This window comes from Moschus berezovskii, chromosome 15 (genome assembly GCF_049115385.1).
Source record: "Moschus berezovskii isolate FMDL1 chromosome 15, NW_MosBer_1.0, whole genome shotgun sequence".
Classification (NCBI taxonomy): domain Eukaryota; kingdom Metazoa; phylum Chordata; class Mammalia; order Artiodactyla; family Moschidae; genus Moschus; species Moschus berezovskii.
The window spans coordinates 5361383-5375121 of NC_142474.1; the positions used below are offsets into that span (position 1 = coordinate 5361383).

Consider the following 13739-nt stretch of genomic DNA (forward strand, 5'->3'; position numbering starts at 1 on the left):
GTTTGTTGTCTGCTCACCCCACCAAAGTGTGAACTCCGTGGGGGCAGAGACCTCTGACTGTCTCGTGTCCTGCTGTGACCCCAGCGCCTGACACACAGGAAATGCTCAATAAATATTTGTTGAGTGAATGAATTCTCTTTTCCCTCAGATTAATTTTCTGAGGGTTTAGAGCTTACGACCTTTGCACGGAACTCCAGATACACAAGTGACTTGCCCAGGGTCACTCAGCTCACAAGTTGTCAGTGGATCTGACCCCCAAAATCTGTGATATTTTTTCCTTCTTTCCGGGCTGCCCCTCTGGGATTTAGGCTGATGCCACGTTACCACTTCTGAGGGCTCTCCTTAGCTCCACCTTACGCTGGAGGCTCAGAGAAGTGAAGCAACTTGGCCAAGGTCACACAGCAAACAAGGGTGTGAATTCAGGTCTTTCTGCCTGTGCGTTTGGGCGTTTTCCACTAAAGCGGTGGTCTGTCTCGCTCCCCTCCTCCGTCCCTCTTTTCAGCCAGTGGGTCTGCAGCTGAAATATCTGGCCTGCTGCGTGCAGCCTGGACATACACCACGTCCCCGGCTGGGCCCCGCCCGCCACCCCGGCCGGGCTGCAAGCACAGCGCTGGTCCCACATGCCTCTGGGATGAGCTGTGGAGAGTGTGACCAGGCCCAGCTGACACATCTCAGAGCAGATGTGGGCCCGCCTCCCACGGGTCCCACAGAGCCCAGCCAAGTCTCAGCCCAGCATCCACCCTCAGGGCGTGGTGCCGGGCCTTGGAGGGGGCGAGGCAGAGAAGACCAGCGACCCTGGAGCGTTCACGTGAGGCAGAGATTAAGGGGCTCCGGGCTCGAACCAGGACCTAGGCCTCGGTATTTACGGAGGGAAAAGAGACAATTTTTCAGGGCTGAAAATCCGGTGAGATTTTAAATGAGTGAAGTGGGCCAGAGTTAAGATGTTGAAGAGTTATTTTTCCTAGGCCTCAGCTTCAGAGAGACAAGAGGGAGTGGAGGGGACCAGGGCACGCACCCCATCTAAAGCCCAGTGTGGCCCCTTGGGGATGCGGACTCAGTGCGATCAGAATTTCGGGTCCTCTGATTTTCCAGAAACACAGGTTTTTATCCAACATCTACAGATTCTTTAATGTTATCTCCTTTCATTTAAAAAATTCTGTTTGGACTGAACACAGCCAACCCAAGGGCCAGATTTGGTCTCTTGGGCCTCCAGTTTGTAACCTCCACTTGGCCAAAGAGGACAGCCAGAGAAGGAGCGGATCAAGGCCTGATCCTGAGTCAGGATCAGAGGGTCAGGACGGTGGCCAGAGCCCGGTGCCAGCAGCTCCAAGGCGATGTGGAAAAGGTCCCTGACATCTGGTCCCCTCCTCCGTCTCCCGGGTGAGGCTCCCCGGCCCGCCCGCCCGCCACAGCTGGCCGTGGGGTGGAAGGGGGCCCACATGGGACACAGCTGTGGCCGTGTTTTCCAGACGGATCCTCATTTTTCTCTCCTGTCCCCCACGGCCCTGCCGACCAAGGAAGTAGGTGACCCTGTGCCCCACCAGGTCACCCCCCAAACCACGCCCTCATTAGCCTGCCCTTCACATGCTGGCCCCATGCCCCCTGTGCTCCAGGCCACATGGCTCCACCGCTATCACTCTGAATCTCGACCACATCCTTTCATGCTCAATGATCAGATGAGGAAACTGAGGCTCGGGGTGGCGGGGGAGACTGGCCCAGGGCCCTACCACAAGCATGCAGAGGAGCTGGACCCGAGCTCAGGCCTCACATGCTGGATCACGGGGGCCTCACCTCCTCTCCTCCTGCCGGAACCCAGCCCATCCTCTGAGGTCTGGCCCTAGAACTTCCTCCTGGTTTATTTAAGCAGCAGCCAGGGACTTCCCTGGTGGTCCAGTGGTTAGGACTCTGCGCTTCCAATGCAGGGGGACTAGTATCCCACGTGCCTCATGGTGTGGCCAAAACAACAAAACGACAAAAAAAAAAAAATTGGCCAGGTACTAGGCCAGGTGCTGGGTGTTCAGAAATGAAGAGAGAGGGTTTGTCTCAGGCTTCCCCCAGTGTTTGTTGAATGAATATTTCACTCGCTTCCTGGGAATCTCATTTTCCCTAAGTCACAGGCTTATATCCAGTCTGTCTCAGCCTCAGCATCCTTTTCCTCTAGCCACTTGTCTACACGCTTCCCAGATGTCTGCCCCTGCGTGTCCCCCGGGCAGCCTTCAAACCAATGCCCCCCAAGTGAACTCACCAGCCTCCCCAACACTGCCCCTCTGCCTCCAGTTTCCTGCTCTTAGAAGGTCCACCTTTGCCCAATGGACAAAGCCAGAGGCCCGAGAGCCGTCCATAATACCTCGCCACCCACACCCTCAGCCCAACTGGTCACCGAGGGCAGGGAGTCTTGCTCTCAGCGTCCCTCGAATCCGTCTGCCACTCACCTCCTCCTCGGCTGACCTCCCTCTCCTCCTTGCCATGCACCCCTCGTAGGAACACCCTCCTTTCTGAATCGAGCTTCCACAGCAGCTGGCTGACGTTTACCGTTTCCTACAGCCGCCAGCTGTATGTGGCCTTCTCCCCACCCCAGAAGGTAGTTCCATCACAGAAGGTAGTTCAAACATCTTGGCCAACGTTAAAACCCCGGTTCAGTCCAGTGACCTCGCCCCATCTGTACACATTCTGGCTTCAACCAACCCGAACCCCTCTCACTGTTCCCGCACGCTGTGCTTTCCCTCGTCTCTGAGGCTTTACCAGGCTGTTCCTTCTGCCTGGAGGGTTCTTCCCTCCCTAACCCCATCTCTTGTCCGACTACTCCACGAATGCCCCGCAGGACTCAACCAAGGTGTCATGAGCTTCATACAATGTCCGCGATCCCCTAAGCCTGGTTTAGGTACCCACTGAGGTCCTACCCCGCCCCCCATGTGAATCAGACTACAGCTGCAGGAACCAGAAACCCCTCTAGTTCTTTGGTTGTTGTTGGTTTTTTTTACACAGAGATGGTGGAATACAGGGATGCCGGCACTCACAAAATTGCTAGACAGCCTGGAGGGGCTCCAGAATGTCATAGCGGAGCTGGCCCACTGGGGAAGCTGCCACCACAGCCAGTCTGGATGGTAAGGAACCCGCAGGCCACCACAGGGACTGCTGGCTTTCAGAACACCTCACTGTAGCAGTGACCTGGATGTTAGGAGGTCACTACCGCTACCTCTGCGCAGCTTCCCAGGTGGTGCTAGAGGTAAAGAACCCACCTGGCCAGTGCAGAATATGTAAGAGATACGGGTTCAACCCCTGGGTCGGGAAGATCCCCTGGAGGAGGGCATGGTAATCCACTCCAGTATCCCTCCCGGGAGAATCCCATGGACAGAGGAGCCTGGCGGGCTATGGTCCATAGGGTCGCAAAGAGTCGGACACGACTAAAGCTATTTAGCACGCACCGCAACTTCTGAATCCCTGAAACTGGTGAGCAGGCAAAGTATGCTGCTCCCAAAGGAAAAACCCGGCCATGACCAAGTTTATCAGCAGAAAGAGAGCGAAGGCAAAAACCAGATGGGCTCTACTTTCTGAATCTAGTGGGAGAGCATCTGAGTGGCCGAACCTAAGGAGCATACGGAACCCCGTCTGCAGAGGAGACTGGAAAATGTGGCCTGTAGCTCTCCAGTCTCTGCATCCTCTAGACAGAAGGAGACAGTGGCGTAAATGGAGGCTGGGTGCCAGTGGACCCTAAAGGCGATGGCTCAGGGTTCCCCAGTCAGCCTGCGTTTACTTGTTTTCTTTCCTACCAGAGTACGAGCGCTGTAAGGGACTTGACGGTGCCTTAGATACTGCGGGTTCACCAGCATTTATTGAGCCCTTACTATGCCCTGAGCACCAGGCTATGTGCATTGCACACTTGTTTACATGTTCATACCCCATCGGGTAGGGATTATCGCTATCCCTATTTTATATCTGAAGAGGAGGCCCAGAGAGATGAAGTAATTTTCCTAAGATGACCCAACCAGTAAGCATTAGAGAGGAGATTAAAGATGAAAACTGCTCGACTTTACTCTTCAAACACTATGAGAGACAATTTTATGTTTTCACAGTGATCTCCCAAGCATCCAGAAAAGTCACAGTAACGCTGTGTGACGGACAAATGAATCCACAAGTGACCCCTCCACTGGGATGCACCCTGTTGCCATCTCGGCCACCTTCATCCCTCTGGGCCTGGGTTCCTCTCCGTGGACAGGCCTTGAGAAATCCCCACCCAGGCTCTGTAGATGGCCGCGAGGCTCGATGGCCACCGCTGTATTAAAGCTACTTACATGTCATATCTATGAGTAGTTTTCGGGAGATAGGGGTCATATCTTTCATTAAACTCTCAAGCTCCCCAAATTTGACAGACTGTTACCCCAGGGAGGGATGCAGGGATCTTCCCGCCATCCTGACCTCAGTTCAGACCTTTGGCATTGTACGTATTTACTTGTGCATCCATTCACTTACCTATCCATCCACTCCCCCATCCACCCATTCATATACTTATTCTACCACCCATCCATTTATCCATCCACCCATCCACCCATCAATCCCTCCATCCATCCATTCACTGACCCATCCGTCCATCCACCCATCCATCCCTTCATCCACCCATCCATCCCTTCATCCACCCACCCACCCACCCACCCATCCATCCCCCAGCCACCCACCCACCCACCCACCCACCCATCCACCCACCCACCCACCCATTCACCCATCCACCCACCCACCCACCCACCCATCCACCCACCCACCCACCCACCCACCCATCCACCCATCCATCCACCCACCCACCCATCCACCCATCCATCCATCCACCCATCCACCCACCCACCCACCCACCCATTCACCCATCCATCCACCCACCCACCCATTCACCCATCTATCCACCCACCCACCCATCCATCCATCCACCTACCCATCCATCCACCCACCCACCCATCCATCCATCCACCCACCCATCCACCTACCCACCCACCCATCCATCTACCCACCCACCCATCCACCCACCCATCCTCCTACCCACCCACCCACCCATTCACCCATCCATCCACCCACCCACCCATTCACCCATCCATCCACCCACCCACCCATCCATCCACCCACCCATCCATCCATCCCCCACCCACCCATCCACCCACCCATCCATCCCCCACCCACCCATCCACCCACCCATCCATCCACCCACCCATCCACCCATCCACCCACCCATCCATCCCCCACCCACCCACCCATCCACCATCCCCCCCTACCCACCCACCCATCCATCCCCCACCCACCCCCCACCCATCCATCCCCCACCCATCCCCCACCCACCCATCCACCCATCCACTGACCCATCGTCCATCCACTTTCTCATTGTCCATCTCATCTAACCATTCATTGCTTCCCCGGTAGCTCATTGGTAAAGAATCCGCCTGCCAGTGCCAGAGACACAGGAGATGTGGATTCAGTCCCTGGGTTGGGAAGATCCCTTGGAGAAGGAAACAGCAACCCACTCCAGTATTCTTGCCTGGAAAATTCCGTGGACAGAGGAGCCTGGTGGGCTACAGTCCATGGGGTCACAAAGAGTCAGACACAACTTAGTGACTGCTGCTGCTGCTGCTGCTAAGTCGTGTCAGTCGTGTCCGACTCTATGTGACCCCATAGACGGCAGCCCACCAGGCTCCCCCGTCCCTGGGATTCTCAAGGCAAGAACACTGGAATGGGTTGCCATTTCCTTCTCCAATCCATGAAAGTGAAAAGTGAAAGTGAAGTCACTCAGTCGTGTCCAACTCTTTGCGACCCCGTGGACTGCAGCCTGCCAGGCTCCTCCATCCACGGGATTTTCCAGGCAAGAGTACTGGAGTGGGGTGCCATCGCCTTGTCTGCAACTTAGTGACTAAACAACAGCAAAACCATTCATCAATCTGCCCAACCATTCATTCGTGAAGTCATTATTTATCGACTCATCTATCCATTTATTCCTTTATGTGCTTACTTATCTAGCCATCTATTAATGTGTCCATCATTTCATTTCTTATTTACTCATTAATTATATGTTTACTCATTCACCATTGATAATTCACATCTCCACCACCCATCTCGTAACTTATCCATTACCTGTTTATTCATTCAACCATCCACCCATCATCCGTCTACGCATTTATGTGCTAACTTCTTTACCGTCCGTCCTTCCGTCCATCCGTCCTTCCGTCTGTCCGTCTGTCCATTAAGTCAGCTCATCGTTTCAGCCATGGACTCATCTGCTCTCTCATCCGTCTATCTCTTCATCCATCCACCCTCGGCCGTCCACCCACGTTCCAGCCACAAGCCATCCACTCGGCCATCCGCCCATCCATCAAAACACCACTCATTCTTCCACCCATTGACTCCTCCATCCACTCATTCTATTCTGTTCCCTGTACCAAAACCAACAGAGGAATCAGAACGAGCCCCTCCCTTGAGAAGCTCACAGTCTGGTGGCAGGAACAGATAGTTACAACTCAAGATGGAAACTGCTAGGAGGCTAAAGAGGGCTCGAGGCAGGTGCCTCCACCGGAGGGGACTGGGTCTACCTGGGGATTCAGAGAAAGTTCCTTGGAAGAGGTGGCATGTAAACCATGATTCATAGACAGGAAAATAGTGAACAAGGTCCCTTAGATATATCAGAGGGTGACTTACAGAACACCCATCTACCTAGATGCTCACTGAGTTTGTGAAGACTTTAAAGACTCTGAGAAGTCCTGCAGCAAATGTTAACATTGTTTAACACAGTGATCCTCAAGTTCTTTGGATCATAAACCCTTTTGCCCACTTTACTCCTATTAATATCCCAGAGAATCTGTGTCCCTTAGAAGCTCATTTGGGAAATGTCCAGCTCTGGACAGGGAAACCTGGTGTGCTGCAGTTCATGGGGTTGCAGAGTTGGATGCGACTTGGCGACTGAAGAACAGCAGTCTGGTCTAAACTTCTTATTTCCACAATAAAGGAAAACAAGGTTTCTTTAAACACTCTCTGTCTCATAGTTTTTCCACCAAGAAACAAGATGCAGCCCATAATACACACCCAGGACTGTATTTTATTTTTTTATCCCTAGGCTGAGCACAGTAAGTGTTCAATGAGCATTTGTGAAAAAATGTTGTTACTGAAAGAGTCACTCCAAAACTGACCCCTGGTTCTTGAGTTCTCCCCATTTCCAGTGACCTCTATATGACCTCAGCCAGCTCCGTGGCTCCCAGACTCAGTGTTTTGGCCTGAGAAAGGGCCAATAAAGTCCCCTCGGGGTGGGGGGACTGGTACAGGAAGCTCGTGCTTACACGCAGCCCTTGCTGCAGGCCTGGCCTCGGGGCATAGCGCTGACCACCTGTACCACCTTCGCACATGGGCAAGTTGAGTTTCCAGCCAGCCATGAGAACTCTGGGCCTGGCTGAGCCTTCGCGGCCGAGCCTGGAACATACCTGGAAACCGCCTGAGTAATCCCACGGCGTCCCTGCCCAGGCTGGTGGGGCACGAACTGGAAATTCCCTATAATATTGCTAATTAAATGATTCCTCCACCCTCCTTCTCCTGCACCCTGGCCTCCCGCTCTCCCTTACTCAGCTCCCCGAAGCGCCTCCAGAAACCTCTGCAAAGAAGTCCGACTGGTTTGGGGAGGGCTGGGCAGCCACTTCCCTTTCCCACCGCCCACCGCCCCGAGCCCAGGCCGTGCGGGAGGTGTGGGCCGCGCGGCTCCAGCAGACGGAGCCGGACGCCCACCCCAGATACAGGGGCCTCTGAGTGACCCTCGGCCCAAGCCGGACCCTCGGCAATTCACGTCCTTGTTCCGCGGAGACCGTCCCAGGGAGGAGCCAAGTGCTGCCAGACCTCCTGACTGTTCCGGGGGCTGGTTGTTGTTTTTTTAAGTCAGTCTTTGGACTCCTCTCTGCCACGCAACTGGGCCTGCTCCTCCCCGACCTGGGCACATCCTCATCCTCCTGCCAGTTGTTCAACACTTATTAGGCACTTCCTGTGTGCCCAGCCCTGCGCTGGGTGCTGGGGACAGAGAGAGAAACAAAAGGCTTGCTCCCATGAGGCTGATGGTGGTGGGGAGAGAGACCTAGAAACAAATAATGGTTGCGATAACATAGTTGAATCTCAAAATCATTATGCTGAAGGAAGGAAGCCTAACAAAGAAGAATATGCTATATAATTCCATCTAGAGAAAATTCTAGAGAATACAGACTAATCTACAGCAGCAGAAAGCTGATTGGCAGCTACCTGGCAACTGGCAGAAGGGCACGCGGGGAGGCTGGACGACAAACATAAGGAAACCTTCGGAGGTGGTGGATGTGTTTACCATCTTGGCTGCGCTAGTGGCTCCGTGATGCACACATATATCAAAACTCACGTAAGTGTACTCTAGCAGGTGTGCCGTTCATTGCACGTCTGTTAAACCTCAGTGTGTGCCAAGTCACTTCAGTCATGTCTGACTCTTTGCGACCCTATGCACTGTATCCCACCAGGCTCCTCTGTCCATGGGATTCTCCAGGCAAGGATACTGGAGTGGGTTGCCATGCCCTCCTCCAGGGGATTTTCCCGACCCAGGGATGGAACCCAGGTTTCCTGCATTGACAGGTGGGTTCTTCACCACTAGCACCACCTGGGAAGCCCATTAAACCTCACTTAATAAAGCTGCTTTAAAAGAAAGTTGTGCAGCAGTGTGACCGGTGCAACAACAGGGAAACTCAGGAGGGGCATGGGAGAAGTGTTGGGCGGGTAGTCAGGGAAGGCTTCCTGGAGAAGGGGACAGTGGGTCAAAGTTTTGAAGATAAAAATGAGTCCCATCAGGAAAGAAGAAAAGAGAGTGGTGTCAAATTCCAGATGCCCTGAGTTCAAATTCTGACTCCTCTGCTTACGGGCTGTGTGGCTTTCAGCAGGAGACTCAACTCGGACTCAGTTTCCTCATCTGTAAAATTGATCCCATATAGTATTAATATCAGTGTTGATTTCATAGGGCTGGTGGGAGATACAAAATACAGAAAGCCCTTGGCCTGGCATCCATTAGTCACAGCTTATACAAAAGCCCTGAGGCAGGAAGGGAGAGTGACCCGAATGATGGTGAGAAAGTTCAAGTGGCTTCATTAGAGAGAGGCAGGGAGAGGTCTCAGGGGCCAGGGCTGCAGGACATGTGGGCCACAGTGTGGGGTGGAGCTGTCTCCTGAGGACTGGGGAACCAAGTAAGAGCTAGAAGCGGGAGTTTCATCAAGTCTGTCCTCTTATCAAAACCATTCTGATTATTTTAAAAAAAAGCAAACAAAAAATTACAGTTGGGAAACCAAGGCTTAAACAGAGAAAGATTGGGACAAGTTCCAGTGGAATTACAGAGCTTAAAAGGGAGTAGTCTCTCATTCATTCAAACCCTTGTAAGCAGATGAAGAACTGTTATCTGGGTCTTCTTACATGCTTCCAATGATGGGGAACTCACTGTCTAAACTGTTGGACCAGTCCATCCTGTAGGGCTCAACAAAGAGAGGCCTCCCAGATTGCCCCCAGTTTTTCCCTCCGACTCTGCTCAGATGCCAACTGCTCCTCTGGCCAGAGTCACGCTAAGAGGAGCCCAGCAGACAGAACAGGAAGTGGGAAGCGATGTGAGTTACGACAGAGACTTCCTGGGTGCCGCCAGCTCCCTGCCACGAGGCCCTGGGACATACCCTCTCCTCTGGGCTTCAGTGTCTGTAAATGGAAACGCTCACTGCTCCGCAATCTCCTTCCAGCCCTTAGAAATCGATTGGGCCTCGCACAGGTGCCCGGTGGGGGCTGGGGCAGTCACAAGGGGTTCATCAGTCCCGCCCACCCACTCCCATCTTGGAGGCCAGAGCTGACCTCGGGGCAGGCAGGGCAGGCAGGCCGTCTGGGGATAAAGGCAGGTGCCCCAGGGTACAGCCAGCTTAATAACAGGCTCCCAGATCCAGGGGGTTTGAACCCAGGGGAATAGGTTCAAACACAAATCAAGCAGCCCACATTCCTGCCTGCAGCTCTGAGAGCCAATGGTTCCCACACCCAGCGGGCTTGGCCCCCACTCTCTCCAACCCCATCCTTCCCGGGGGAGGGGGGTGCCCCCTTCTGGGTGCTCACCATGTACCAAGCTTCTCACTGTACTCAGAATAAGACCCACACCCCTGGCCCTGGCCTGGCCCACATTTGACCTCTCCTCCTACCTCCTCCCCTCAGTCACTTCTGTACGGGGGGCCTCCCCAGTGGTCAGCAAACAGGCCATGCTGGGGCTGCCTTAGGGCCTTTGCACTGCCTGTTCCTCCTGCCCAGAACACGCTTCCTCCAGATCTTGCCTTGGCAGCTCATCCTTCGGGCCACTGCTCCAAGGTCACCTCCCCAGAGAGGCCCTCCCTGACCCCATCCTGTAGCTCTGTCTCACCATCCTGCCTTATTTCGTCCACCGGAGGCTTCGTGGGGATGTCTTATCCCCCAGATTTGGCGTCTGCCTCTCCCAGGGTTTGGAGCCTTAGATGGAGGAGCCGACGACTAGCCCAGCGCTAGATCTGATGTCACCAGGCACAGCCTGGCACCCACCCATCAGTGTAGGTTAAGTGAACAAGTGAAGTGGATGTTGGAGATGCTGAGCCCGTTCTGGGAGCGGTCAGTTCTTCACCTGCATAGACCCTCTCACTGCCGCACGGATGGGCTGGAAGAATACCTGTGTTGATACACAGACTGACTGTGCCCCTAAATACACCTGCACTTGTGTGTGCGCACACACACACACCCCAGCACCCCCTGCCTTCATACCTTGGCACCCAAATGCCTCAGTGTTCCTTCCTTTCTCCAGGCTCCAGCTGGCCCCATGCCAGCTCTTCTTCCCAGCCTGCCTGCCTGCCCTGGGCACCAGACTCATAAAGGACGAGGAAGGACCTGGGGTGGGCTGGCCGGGTGCCATGCGAACGCAGCCCCTGGGGCCCTTGCCTCCCCCTGAGCTGCCAGACACCTGCGTAATGAGTGTCATTACTGGGGACCCGCCGGGCAGGCCCCGGCTCGCCCCAGCCACCCAGGCTGTGAACAAAGCTGGGGATGGGGTTCGGGGAACACGGGGGCGCAGGGGTGGTGGGAGTGCCTCTCTCCTGCCCGGTACCAAAGCTCAGTGCTAGATTTCTGGAGCCGCGGAGACAGCCTCTCATCTCCCACACAGACTCCCGAACCTCAGGCTCCTCTCCTAGTTCGGCTCAGGTGGAGACAAAGGAGGGGAAACACTCATTGAGTACCTACTGTGTGCCCATTTGGCGCCAAGAGCTGGCACCGCCACTTCCCACTTTAGACACCGCTGCGTCCGTCCACCGATCGCTTACTGTCTCTCTCCTCCTTTCGAGCACAAAACGTGGAGAACATTTATTGAGCATCTACTGTGTACCTTGTGCTAAACACACGTATTAACTCCCGTGTTCTTGAAACAGCCCCACGAGGTGGGTACTGTAATTTATTCCATTTGACAGAAAAGGCTCAGAGAGGTAAGGCAACTTGCCCAAAGTCACACAGTTGATAAGAGGTGGGCCAGGAGCGAAGTCAGGCCTTCTGGCTCAGAGGCCATGCTCTTCACTGCTTGCCACGCCATGCCACCTCTTCCATCACAGCAGGCGGTTTCGTTTGAGCTGTGCTGTCCCCAGCGCTCGGTCTGGTGCCTGGCACGTAGCAGGTGCCCAAGAAAAACAGTGAATGAAAGAATAATCTCGCTGAATTCTGACGATGTCTTTCCAAGTGACATTTACAAATGAGAAAACCAAGGCTCAGAGAGGTCGGGTGACTTGCCACAGGCCACACAGGGACGGCACCCCACAAACTGAGATTTGCCTTTCAGGTGTCCTTTGCTGAAGCCAGGATGGGAGTTCATGCCCCGTGCCCCTCCTGGCCCCCCATGGCCCTGACCCCTCTCTGGGCGGGCCCAGGAGGCCCAGGAGGGGGAACGTGTGTCTGTCTCGGTGTCCCTAGCGTCCAGCCAGGGCACACAGTCGACCTGCAGACAGAAACTGCAGCTTCTCCCGGCGGCTCCGAGGAAGGTCTCACAGGATCAGATCCTGACAAGTCCACCCGTCCTCTCTCCTAGCTCCTGAGCCGTGATGAGTTTCCCAGATCCACCCTGCTCTCCCTTGCCTCTGGGCTTCCCCCTACCAGCACTCTTCCAGAAACTGCCCCAGCCTCAGCTTAAAGGGTACCTCCTCTGCCAGGAAGCGCCCAGCGCTCAGGGCTCTGCGCTGGCACCCGCGCTGCTGACCCTGGGCCATCGACTCCTCAGCCCGCGTCTGACTTCCCTCTTCTCAGAGGGAGTCGGCCCGAACTATCTGTCCAGCCACCTCGGTTTCATCCCCACCCTGCCCCTGACCTTCTGGGTGAGCTTGGCCGTCGTTAGCTCCTCTGTCAGAGGCGTAGGAAATTTAAGTCAAAATAGCAAGTGAAGGCCCCTACTCACATCCCACAAGGGGCACTCAACCCAGAGCCCCCTGCGTGATCTGACTCCTGCCAACTTCTCTGACATCACCTCTCCCCTCCCTCACTCCCCCCAGCCACCTGGCCTCCCCGCCTTTCCCAGGACACTCCAAGACCCACCCCACCCCAGGGCCTTTGCCCTGGCTGTTACCCCTACTGCAATCCCTTCTCCCAGGGCCTATTCCTTCTCCTCCTTCGGATGTCTCTCCAGGTCACCTCTTGAGAGAAACCCTCTCTGACCCATGAAGCTCGCGAACACCCCTGTGTGTCTGGGTCGTGGGGCTTCTCCCCTGCTAAAATGATCTTCTCTGTTCCTGGGCTTGCTCAGCTGATCCTGTCTCCTCCACCAGAATGCAGACGGAGAGCTTGCTGGGCCTCCTAGAGCCTGGTATACAGTAGGTGCTCAAGCAGCAGGCACGGCATGAAGAGATGACATCGGAGGGCTGCCCGTCCCTGCCTCACTCCTGCACCACCCACCCCCGACCCGAGCGGCCCCCAGCCCAGGGTTCAGGGGCTGGGAACCAGGCAGCCCCACTCCTGCCGCCGGCAGGCCCCTCTGAGCCCCAGAGCCTGTCTGGTTCCCAGCCTCATAAAAACCTCCGCCCTCACCTTGCCCTTGGGCGGCACAGGGAGAGAGAGGCGGCCGTGGGGCCCCGAGGCCGACCCTAACCTGGCTCTGGAGAAGATACAGACGCCAAAGTCAGCGGCCACGGAGCTGGGTAGCCAGGTGCCGCTTCGACTCCACGGCACAGCCCAAAGAGCTGCCCTGCCAGGTCAGGACCACCAATCGCCCTCCACCAGGGAGGGCACCAAGTGCAGCGGGTGCAGCCACGTGCCAGGCCCAGGCCTTGGTGCCGTCAGAGAAAGGCACAGTCAGCATTCGAACACAGCCCCAAGGGATGCCCGCGTGAGCCCCAAGGGATGCCCGCGTGAGCCCCAAGGATGCCCACGTGAGCTCCAAGGATGCCCGCGTGAGCCCCAATGATGCCCATGTGAGCCCAAATGATGCCCACGTGAGCTCCAAAGGATGCCCATGTGAGCCCCAAAGGATGCCCATGTGAGCCCCAAGAGAGAGGCCCACATGAGCCCCAAGGGACGCCCGTGTGAGCCCCAAGGATGCCCACGTGAGCCCCAAAGGATGCCCATGTGAGCCCCAAAGGATGCCCATGTGAGCCCCAAGAGAGAGGCCCGCATGAGCCCCAAGGGATGCCCGCATGAGCCCCAAGGATGCCCACGTGAGCCCCAAAGATGCCCACATGAGCTCCAAGGGATGCCCACGTGAGCCC

At 55.6% G+C, this 13739-nt stretch overlaps 1 pseudogene; it reads left to right on the forward strand.

The window, feature by feature from the left end:
- Positions 1-680: 680 nt before the first annotated feature.
- Positions 681-5338, forward strand: LOC148775321 (uncharacterized; annotated as a pseudogene).
- Positions 5339-13739: the final 8401 nt, after the last annotated feature.